Source organism: Sceloporus occidentalis, unplaced genomic scaffold (genome assembly GCF_023333645.1).
Source record: "Sceloporus occidentalis isolate IW3139 unplaced genomic scaffold, rSceOcc1.0.p SCAF_2, whole genome shotgun sequence".
Taxonomy (NCBI): domain Eukaryota; kingdom Metazoa; phylum Chordata; class Lepidosauria; order Squamata; family Phrynosomatidae; genus Sceloporus; species Sceloporus occidentalis.
The window spans coordinates 87,867,090-87,879,140 of record NW_028316982.1 but is presented as its reverse complement, the minus strand read 5'-3'; the positions used below and the strand labels follow the sequence as shown (position 1 = coordinate 87,879,140).

Here is a 12,051-nt window from a genome sequence, read left to right as displayed (position 1 = left end):
CTACACTGGAGTTAGGTGAGAATGAAACATGATTTATGGAGGCCTGTTGCTACAAGATTTGACAATTTTGATCGTTACAATGAATTCCTCATATATATAATTTACTAGCAATCCTAAAAGAACACAGGAAATTGCCTTATATAACGCCAAACTATCTATCCCAGTATTATCTACTCTCCCTGGCAGGGTATCTCCAGCATCTCAGACAGAAGTCTTTCCCATCACTTGCTACCTGATCCTTTTTGCCAAAGATGTTGGAGATGGTACCTAGGATCTTTTGCAGGCAAAGCCAGTGTGCTACACTCTCTCCTCAAAGAGACACAAAAAATATCCTAGAGCGTTATTTTCTTGCTTACCAGATGAGAACTGTGACAGACTAACAAAAGGACTTGCCCTAATGATGCCCTCAGAATGCAAGGCAGAGAAAGAATCACAAACGTCATGTTTTGTGTTCCAGTTCTGCCTACTTTACTCCTGTAAAACAGCCAACTCAATTACAGGCCTTATATAAGACTTTAATGCAAATTCAATTATTTTGGAAAACAAAAACTTTCATTTTGGTGTTCTATGAAATGCATTCCTGGTATACAACTCTGAAAAGGAGTCCTTTTTTTTCTTTGCAGAGCCAAAACAAAACCATTTGGTTGCTTTCCAGAGTTAGTTTTCTAATACCTGGAGAAAAGAGTGCTCCTGTGTAGACACAACATACAGAAATGTGGTCAGAAATACTAATTAAAATAGTCATTTTCCAAGAAAACATTATCCACAACACAGGGCAGCCATTTAAAGGGGGCTTTTGTTTTTGCATTTATTTGGCAGTTATTAGTATCACGTTATTGAGAATATAGGAAGTTGTTATAACTAAAAGTATCTCTGACCAGCAGAGAAGAGAGGGAAAAGGTGGCACAGTGAATCCCTAAGGGGCAGCTATCCCTTTCTATTTTTTTCTATTTAACCTAGAGCTAAGCACTTTTTCCACACATCCTCACAATTTGCCTCGGATCCCATTTTGTCTCTTTTGACAAGTAATTAACATTTTGCCATCTGTGTCTGTATGCAGTTACCATTGAGGTAATCCACCACCAGGCCATTCCCAAAGTGCGCTCCCTTCTGATACCAACCATTGAAATTCAAAGCACAAATTAGCTAATCAGGTCAAGCCCCCCAAAAATGGCCCTTTGGACTCATATGTCACAAATCAGTCTGCTTGCCTTTAAACAGTGCACCAGATTAGAACAAGCACCCGAACAAACCAAAGCGGAAAACCTCGCCGCTCTCTAAAGCTGGTTTTCTAAAGCCCTAACAAATCGCTCCATCTTTCACTCATTTAAACCTTCCAAATGAGGGTCAATATGGTCCCCGAGCATCCAAATGCTAATGCGCTTAAGTGCGCTTAAGCAGCTTTCCAGAGTGAATGGGCTGAAGGAGGGCTGGAAAAGACAAGGCAGAGTTACTGTCACTGTCGAAAAGTCATTGTAGCTACCTCCAGAGTGGTCGTGATTCAAGAAATTCATGATTTCTGTCTCTTAAAGGCATCTGCTTGGGAACACTGCCGCCCCCACCCACATCAGCTCCTCCCCTGTGAACTGCGTTATATCTTACAAATTCAGGCCTCTTCCGGAAAGAGTAATAATTAATAATGATGATAACAATATAAAAAAGTCTGGAAGGTTATTGGTGACTGAAAAAAGTCAAAGGGTCCAAATATTTTAATGCTTTCAAATTTCAGAGATAAAAAAAATACCTTATTCACAAACAAAAAGTGATTAGGCAAAGGTTCATTTCTTATACAATCTGGAGCACTCCTTTTCTCCTCTCCACCTCCTTTCAGTTTCTAAAAAGTCGTAGTCACCCAAGCAGAAAACTTTCAGAAACATGTGCTCTTTAAAGGCAAGCCTGCTTGCTTATGAAGGGATTTTTTGTTGGTGTTTTAAAGGGGGGAATTAAAATGCTACAAAAACCACAGTGATCTTTTCAGTCTTCTACAGTTTCTTGAAGGGTACCTTTTAAAAAAAAAAGTGAGACAAAGAAATTAGAATAAAATACTGGGGATTTTGCATTTAATTGAAGACAATTGCCTTTCCCCATAGAAAACTGCTATTTCTGGGGGAGAGGGAGAATAAAAGAAAAGTTGATGCTTGAGATTTACATGGCAAGGTAAAGAAATGTCTAACAGGTTGGAGAAACACTATTTAGACAAAATTCAGTTGTTACAGAACAGAGCTTTAAACTTTTAGATGCAATCACATCTATGTTCCCTTTTGTTAGGAATGTGAAGAGATTGGGGAAAGTTAATTTTTGTACTGCAAGCTTCCAAAATAGCCCAAGCCAGCATGACCACTGCTGGCAGGGGAATTCTAGGAGCTATAGCCCCCAAAGTAACTTTCATAATCTCTGGGAAGGTACATTTAAAAGTGTTCTTATGATGAGGCTTAAAACTAGACTTTCATCCTAAACCTCCTGAATGCAGTTTCTAGTTAATGGTAACGTTTTCACTAATTTTAGTGCCTGGATCTATCCAAACAACCCTGCAGGTATGGGCTATGTATCAGTGATAGTATGTATTCAAACAAACATTGTGTCCATAGTTTAGACAGTGAGTGGGCAGTGGAAATCAGTGAAAAGCTAAACATTATTTTATTTACATAACCTTGGGCACAAGGCATGGGTGGACTGTAACTTTCATCACTGGTTATGCAAGATTGGGCCAATGGGAATTAGATCAAAAAATATCTGGAGGGCCACAACTGCCTGCCCTTGGCATGGGGACGACAGTGTTCTACGAAAGGCTATAATGGTAAATTGTCTATTGTGGGAATAGTTGTTGAATGAGGCATTCATTTTTGTTTTCCTAAGCAAGTTTTAAAAATTCAGTTAATATATTTAACTATTCATATTTTCATTTCAGTTTTAAGTTTAATTAAAAATTATATCCATGCGGATTTGCCATATCCCACCATCTTATTGCTTTGGAACTCTATTCAGACATTATAAAATTGAAAGTGTGGGGTGACCAAGTGGATGACAGCTGCTCTGCCCTTCTCCTGAGTGCATAGAGGACTGTAACTGTGTTCAGCTGAGCACAGGTGCAGCTTCTCTCTACACATTCGGAACAAAATAGAGAGACAGAGGCGTATTCCCATATCCCTTCCATGGTTTCAGTTTTGTAATAACTTGATAGGGCTTCTACATTCAAGACATGTCCTTCCCTTACCAGAAATTCATTTTTTTAGCCACCAGCTTTTCATATTTACATTTAAGAGATTTTAATTTTATTTACCAGCAAGAAAAGAAATAAATGTTTTTAAAATACCTTGGATAGGGAGTAGAGGACTAGAAAGTTCAATAGGTATTAATATGATTTGATACTACTTCTCCTACTACTTAGAGAAGCTGGGTACAACAGGTTTACCAATGTCACTGTTGTAAGACCTGCAACCACCACTACAAAATGCATAATGTATTTCTCAAAAGATTGAAAGATAATTTCTCTCTAAATATTTTTGCATTCTCTCTCTCTAATTTTTTATTCAGCATTTCCCACTCCCATAGTTCAGCTCTTTCATTTAGTCTACATGATACTTCAAATATAAAATCTCTGCTTTACTAACCAAAGCACTCAGAGTTCAGAGAATGTGATAATGCCCCAAATTACAGCAAATTCCAAATGTGTGGATGAGCCAGTGTATTTACACATAGCAGCTAACTGTTCTTGCTTGCAGCCAGTGGGGCTAGACAAACCACAGACTTTCAGCAGATAGCTGGCTCTCTGGATTACCTCTGTTTAAAAGGTCAGAGAATTAATCTAGGGTTCTGTGATTCATTTTCTGGCAGAAAGCAAACTAGAAAACTGGCTTCCTTCTGAAATCATACTTCACATTAAAGTGCAAACCACAGATTTAAGAGGCAGCTGCAAGCCAGAGCCACCAGGTAGCGTGTACCACATAACATGCTGCTCATTCTTGATAAACCAGAATTCCTGTGGACCCTTGGCTTATTATGGTGCCTGAACACAACTAATGTCTATTTGTGTCACCTGGCCTCATTAGTGGGAAATTAGATATTCCCAGTAGGAATCTTACAAAGGGTCTTGTAATCTTACACTTACAATCTTATACTTTTGTATAATAGTATGCTCTGTTTCAAGATTTAATTTAAAAATAGCTACAGTGCAATTCTATAATACATTGATGAAGATGTAGCTAATATCCATGCGGGCACTTAATGCTAACCTATAGTTTAGTGGTATGTGTGTGATCCTCAGTGCTCAATGTATGCTATTTCCTCTTCCACGGTGGCTATGATGAGGAGATCGAAAGCTTTCCCATCTATTCTCAACATATTATGGTTACTTTTTATGTCCAAACTCTAGCCAAACTATGTTTAATGTTAACTATAGTTTCGCAAAACAATCAAATGCCAAACTATGGTTTACACTCCTACCTTATTTCCAAAGTTAAATCCAAGCACATTTATTGGTTCAGAGGAGATTGTGAAGTAAAATGGCTTAGTGTGAAAACATAAACTTGAGTCTGGCTTCTACCACATCAGATGATAGGACTGGCTATACATGATTGAATATTGTACCATCTCTCCCCCCGCCAGTACCCCAAATAATAATCTACACATAGAAAAATAGAAACTTGGGAGAAGGATTCTAACTTAGTTGCTCTTTCCAACAAGCTAAATTTTATCAGTGTTAGTATTCTTTGCTTAAGAAAATCTTATGAAATTAATAAGATCACCATATGTCGACAGGTGACTTGAAGACACACACACAGAACAGTTTTGTGTATGAGTGTTTCATCATGTGACCATTCAGTTGCAGTCGGAAGCAGCACTTCCAAGACGAAAACTTGGAAAAGTCACTTTTTTGGACTGCAAATCTCCAAATCCCTGCATGAACATTGCCATTTTTTACTTGCTGCACCTTTATAAATAAGTGTGGTGCAACAGATCCAGTACTGGGTTTCGAAATAGAAAAGCAAGTTTTAAATCAGCTGAAATTTACTAGGTTGAACCATGTTTACTTTTCTTCTAGGTCACGATTTAGAATTCTCAACTATACTGTACAGTGCAAATTACTGTTAATCATCACACTGATTTGCCATTTCCCATGTACATCTCAAAGGATTTTTCAAACATGAAAAAGAGATTTTCATTATTTGGACACATGTACAAATGTTATGTTGCTCTATGAAATTTGATGCAATTTGGGGATACTGACACTAACCTATCTGAAAGGGTACTGTAAAAAATTACTCAGGGAATATTCAGCTTTGATATAGGAGTGGTAAATTTATTTCAAATGTTGAAGTTCACACCATAGTTGTAGCAATATGTTACACAATAAAATGAAAGACGGCTACTTTTGGTACCACTTTTCCAGGTGGGAAAGAGTTCTTATCTTGGTATGAAGTGACAGTGCAATTGTTAGGGGGAAAAAAGGAAAGAAATGCCATCTGTGAGGATAAAGATTGCCTTCCTCTCCCCACCTCCCTTCCCCATGTCCCTTCTGGCACTTTAAATTAAAATAGGCATGCCAAACACTGGTGCTTTAATTTAAAACACCAGAGGGAATACCCAAAGGAGTGAAATAAAGGAGAAAGCCAGAGCTTGGAAAAATGACTTTTTGCACTTATAGACCACTGTGTTCACAAGCCATCATGGCCGTTGTCATGCTGGCATGTGAATTCTAGAATTTAGTGGTCTAAAGCAAGCTTTGATGATTTTATCCAAGCTGATAAATTAATTGAGGTGACCCATCCTGCATATTTGAGCCCCTGCCCCATTCAACAACTATGGCTGAGGAATGCAATCTGGGGAGGTCAGTTTGATGCATCCCTAGTTTGACCAGTCAAAATGCTAGCAATAACTATTATTGAAGCTATCCTGTAACAGGTGTTACAGAATGCTTACTAGTGGCCACATAAGTCAGGTTTCCTTGCAGGTTTTTCTTTCTCCAATAATCATGGATTCCCCTACCCCACTGCACCCCAAACTATGCAACCCAATTGACAGTGAAGGGGAAAAGTCAGAAAATAATTATAAGGCCTAAATGAAGTACAGCCAGGTTGAAGAAAACAGTTTTCTTAGACATAAAACAGAAGCACTGGTCTGTCAATTGAATTCTGATTCAAGTGTCTGTCTTGTTCTTTCCCAAATTTCCAGTAGACTGTCCATTTTTTTACCCTATATTTTAAATTTTTGAAAAGGCAAAATGTTTTGCAAAATATATTTTGTCATGGGGACAAGAGTGAAATGCTTAGGAAAATCATTTCTGGCCAATTTTGGCTGTGCATAGAAGGCTGAGCTATGGAAATCCACTGGATGACTTGGACAAGTAACATTTTCTCATACCCAAGAAGATGGCAATAGCAAACCCATCTGAAGAAACATGCCAAGAAAACTCCATGATAAGCGAACCAAACACACGAATTTTTAAAGGTCAGAAGGTTATGATGCTAGAGCTAAGCACAATAGATTGTTTCAGAGGAAGCCATTATGCTATTTTAAGTGGTCACATACACCAGCACTTCCCCTCTCCCTCTTTCCAGCTTGCATTTCATATTCTTCTACTGGTGTGTTGAGAATATTTCCAGGCCTTTCAGAGGCATATCACCCCTTTTGTGTCATGCTCAAAATAGGCGGCCCAAGGCATTGTAGGAGACATTGCTCCAATGTATGTTGCTGCTTACCCACAACAGCATCAAATGCTATTTAAAATAAATTTAAAGATTAAATTGACTTTAAAAATCACATTTGATGTTGTTCCAGCTAAGTTTCATATAGACATATGCTCTCCGGGGCTCTCTTGCCCACAGTCCCTCACTCTAAAGGACCCCTTCCTTGGAGCACACAGCAAGATAGATGCTCGGGAAGGCTAGCAACAGCAAATTTGCCGTGGAAAATTCTCCAGCAGATGAAGTAGTAGTGTTCCAAAGTGAAAGCACAGCAGCAGAGGTTTGGTAGATATGGAAGGATTTATGGCAGAAGCAGTAAGCAACATGGATCTGCTGGTAAGGTGGTGGAAACCCCAGCAATGTTGTGAGTGAAGAAACAGACAGTTAACTGCCTGGTATAAGCCTTGGCATTGATGTTTCCCTGATCTAACAGAGGCAATGGTCTTGTGTTGTCTCATGAGAGATCTACCGTTCTTTCTTTTCCCTCTGAGCTGACTATCGTTGCCTCTCACTTTGCTGTCCTCAGCAGTAGAAATTATGGGAGAGTACACATACTCTCCGTGTTCACTAAGAAGGAAAAGGGGAAATAGGTATTCTGCCATGGACACAGCAAAAATCTTTGCATACAACCTAGCAAAATTATATCTTTAAAACTATGCCTCAGTTACTAAGTAGATGTATCCATGAGCTTTACTTCTGTAAGAGAAAATTAGAATCTGGCGGTAGAAACTAATTGAAAAGAATTTCACTTTTCTTATGAATTCCATTTTGGTGGTGAAACATACAGATTTATGCTTTTCAACATGCTAGGGCAGTTGTGGAGGCAGGTTAATCTGCTTTATCCTGTTATTTCTGTTTTGTAAGTTTATTACATATGTGGTGAGGCAAGAAAAAGAAAAAGAAAATACTGATTCTGCTTGCTGAAAATGCAATGGAGTAAACTAAAGATTTCATAAAAGTTAGTGAGTGTTAGCTATATAATTAAAAAACACACACACTGTGAAGTGCTCTTCTTTTTTTATGTCTTCAAGAGCTGTTAAATGCATTTGTCACTTGATGTGATGCCAAGAAGCCACAAATCTCAGGACATCTCAAACACTCTTCTGAGACAGAAGTGTTCTGATCCATGATAGGGACATATTTCTCTGCGGTTATCTTCCAAGTCTTACATGCTGTTTTAACTCATCTGCTTCCCCATTCTCTCCAGGCCAGGAGGACAAATTGCCCACAGTGGCTGCTTTTCAGGAGCAGCACAGCAGTCAAAGAATCGTGACTGAGCAGAAACACAAGGAACAGGCACATAAAAATTCATCACTTTGGCCTCTTGACCTCTTACCACTGGGTTTGGCACACCCAGTCTCAAAAAGTAGCACCAAGGGAGAACGAAGCAGACTGGCTGAGTGAAATTACCAACATAAATAAATAAATAAATAGATGCATTTCGGGCACAGGAAAAGCCCACCAGATGCTTCATTGTCTTTATGGAGAAGTGGTGCTGGAAACAAGCAAAAGAGGAAAGGAAGGAAAAAACAGAGAGTGGGAGAAGAGACGAAAGGGGGAAGGGGATGCTCTACCACATGGCATATTGGGTGGAATAAGTAGTGTCATTGTTTCAAAGTAGCTCTGTCACTTTACTGACTGCAGTACAAAGAGGTGTAAAGCAAGATTTAATCCTGACGTTTTAGCCAGCAGATTAAAACCAATCGTGCCAGATGTCCACAAGACTGTTTAACATACAGAAAGCTTCCCTGCACAACTACTCTGTGAGGAGCAAAGACTCTTATGCTGCCTTCTTTATTTCACTTACTTTAACCCAAGAACAAAGGATACTGTAATGGGGTTTAAGATGTGCTTTTAATTCCCCTCTCCTAAAAAAACACTTGTGGAAGTCATGCATGCAGCCCAAGTTAGGACAGCTAATTAAGCCAATCAATAATATATTTTGTCCACACTAAGATAGCCCCAAACCAATGCAGAGCACTCAAAAAGTTAGGGCACAATAGTCTCCCACTGTTGCTGGCACTTCTAGTGGCATCTACATGGATGAGATACTGTTTGACCTTGACTCATGGCCGCCCTGCAGTTGAGACATCTCAAAGATTCTCTGTCCTTCACTTCTCTGCTTAGGCAAACTTAGGCCTGTGACCTCCTTGATTTAGTCCATCCATTGAGTGTGTGGCCTTCCTCTCTTTCTGATACTTCTACCTTTCCTAGCATAATTGTCTTTTCTAGTGAGTCATGCCTTCTCATGATGTGGCCAAAGTACAACAGTCTCGATTTGGTCATCCTGGCTTCCAGGGAGTGTTTGGGCTTGATCTGTTCAAGGGCCCATTTATTTGTCTTCTTGGCTGTCTACAGCCGTCCACAGATACATATCAATCTGCAAACATCTATATATCCATGTTCTGGAACCCTAGGCTCATTATGTTTCCCAGATATACACATCCAGGAAGGTGTCTAAAGACTGATGTACACATAAGCTCTACACACTGTTTGTTTTACTGTATATGTAGTGCTGCCTTTTTTTGCAAGAAAAAAAAGGACAAACATACAAAAAAAAGGTGAGTTGATAAATGTCATTTAACTTGAAAGACCTTTCTAAAATCATGCAAACAATTGTGGAGCTTTTGAAACTGGGATCAGTATGTGTCAGTTGCATAAATGTGAACGCAGATATAGTTTGTACCGAACAGCCCTCCCATGAAGGGGTGGTCCAAGACATTTTGCTGCCTAAGGCAGAGCTGCAATTGGTGTCATTACTAGCAACTCAAACAGCAGCAGTGGGTGTTTCTATTTCAGTAGGACTGTGAATCAATTTCAGGTTTTGGCTAGTTTTATAGGAGCTTTGCAGGCTGCTGTGTGGATTGAAATATGCAGTGGATTCACCACCCACTTGACATGGGAACCACCACTGTATTCAAAGCATAGGACCCAAAGCAAGGCAAATTATTTTGGCATGCATCTTTATTTTATATCCCACCTTTCTCTGATTACAGGACCCAAGACAGCTCACAAAATGAATTAAAACAAAATAAAGCTAAAAACCAAATAATTATAACACTGAAGAACAATTAGAGAGAGTTTAAAATAAGCAATCATATTATAACCAAGCACTAAGTTTAAAAGTGTTTAAAAACATAACTCCCTGCCTCTACCCCCTTACTAACAGAACCTTGTGCAACAACCAGCTACTGATCAATAGCCTGTCTGAATAAATAAACTTTTGCTTGGCAGTGGAAGGAGAGCAAAAATGGCCAGGCTCATCTGGAAATGAGTTTCATAACCTGAGAGCTGCTACTAAGACCCTCTCATATCCTCACCAAATGTCCCCACAAGGAAAAGATAGAAAGTACAGGTTGAGTTTCCATTATCCAAAAGGCTTGGGGCCAGAAGTGTTTTGGGATTTTGTATTATTATTATTATTATTATTATTATTATTATTATTTGGCGGGGATATTTGCATATACAGTAGAGTCTCAATTATCCAACATAAACGGGCGGGCTGATAGTTGGATAGCCGAAAATGTTGGATAATCCGGAGGGTCCAAGAAAACCCTTGAAATCACTATGAATTGCAAACGTATTGAAGTTTTATTGCAGTAACAGTAAAAGTAACGTTGCAGTAACGTTATAGGAATAACATTGTAATGTATAAACAGTCCTCTAAAAATGTAAAGAAATCACTGATCAACATTGTGATGTACAATATGTACTGTATAAACAGTTCAGTCCTCTGAAAATGTAAAGAAATCACTGAGCAGCGACGTTGGATAATCCGGAATGTTGGATAATCGAAGGTTGGATAATCGAGACTCTACTGTACAGCCATCCATCCATATCCATGGATTTTTTTAATCCACCGATTCATGCATCCTTGCTTTGAAAATATTTTAAAAATAGATAAATTCCAAAAAACAAACCTTGATTTTTTTGCCTTTTTATACAAGGGAAACCTTCTTACTGTGCCACTGTATGTAATGGGACTTGAGTAACCACAGATTTTGGTATCCACAGGGAGTCCTGGAACCAAATGCCAGCAGATATCAAGGGCTCACTTTACATAATGAGATACCTTGAAGACGGGACCCAGTTAATTTATATTTCGTATACACCTGTGGTACTCATACCCTTGAGACCCTCTTTTATATCTACCTGTAGCATCACTCCCCCCATTTGACACTGTATGTGAACAGAAATATTTCGTTTATTTAGTGTGCATATTTTTATTCACACATTCCTATATATTGATATTTTAACATTTTATAAAGAAATAATACCATCCAATGTTTAATTCAATGCAGGCATAAATTTCATGCATAAAAATTTTGGGGAAAAAGAGGAGGGATCAGAACATCCAAGTCTCATGCCCCCTTTGAGCAACTCTCACACATCCCCAGGGGTCCCACCCCACAGTCTGAGAACCACTGTTATATATCTTATACACATAGCCTGAAATAATTTTATACACAATATTTCTAATAATTTTGTTCATGAAACAATTTTTGTGCAGAAAGCAAATTCTGTGCAGAAAGCAAAGGTGTCACTATCTCAGCCAACTTGTTTTGGATTTTAGAATTCTGGATAATGGACACTCAGCTTGTACCACAAATATCTTTCTCCATTTATGGCAGTAAAAATATAACATAATCATATTAAATAACAAACATTTTGCCTCCTTTTCATGATATCCCAATCCAATTTTTGAGGCAAAGGTCTCACTTGACCTAATGGTAGTGCTAGCCCTGCTCTTATAGCAATAATATTAGATTTGTTGCTGAAATTCATAAATTGTTCAGATAGACTTTCTAACAGCTTTGACTATAATCTGACAAGCAAGCTGACTTGCTGTTTTGGCTAACCCATAGGTCCTGTTCTAATGGGAAGAAGATAACTCCACTGTTTAACTGAACTTCATGGCTTTACACTCCATGTGACATGATGATGTTAACACAACAGTGGTTCAAAACACACTGCAGAAATAATCCAGTTTGATACTGCTTTAACTTCCTGGGATCAATGCCAGAGAATTCTAGGAACTGCAGTTTTGTCAGTCAGAGAACACTGGAGCCACAATTAACTACAATTTCCAGAAATCCCTACCACTGAGTCGGGGCAGTTAAAGTGGTTTCAAACTGGATTATTTTTGTAGTGTGTTTGAGGATGTGAGGAAAAGCTTAGCTATGAGACAATAGGATGGCTCCGGTCAGAGTAGGCAACTCCATTTACCTGACACTTTAAGCTGTTCAGGAATATACCTATTCACATCCTCATGTTACACCTTTGGTAGACCCAGCTTCAAAGTGTCAGGCCTATCAAAGATTTGGATTTGGGCACATCAACTCCGTGGATTTTGCCCCAGGGCACACAT

General features: G+C 38.8%; 1 protein-coding gene across 4 annotated transcripts in view; it reads right to left on the bottom strand.

The window, feature by feature from the left end:
• The window catches only part of INPP5A (inositol polyphosphate-5-phosphatase A), a 312,516-nt gene that overhangs the window by 64,806 nt on the left and 235,659 nt on the right, over positions 1-12,051 (bottom strand). The gene's annotated exons all lie outside the window — the stretch shown is intronic.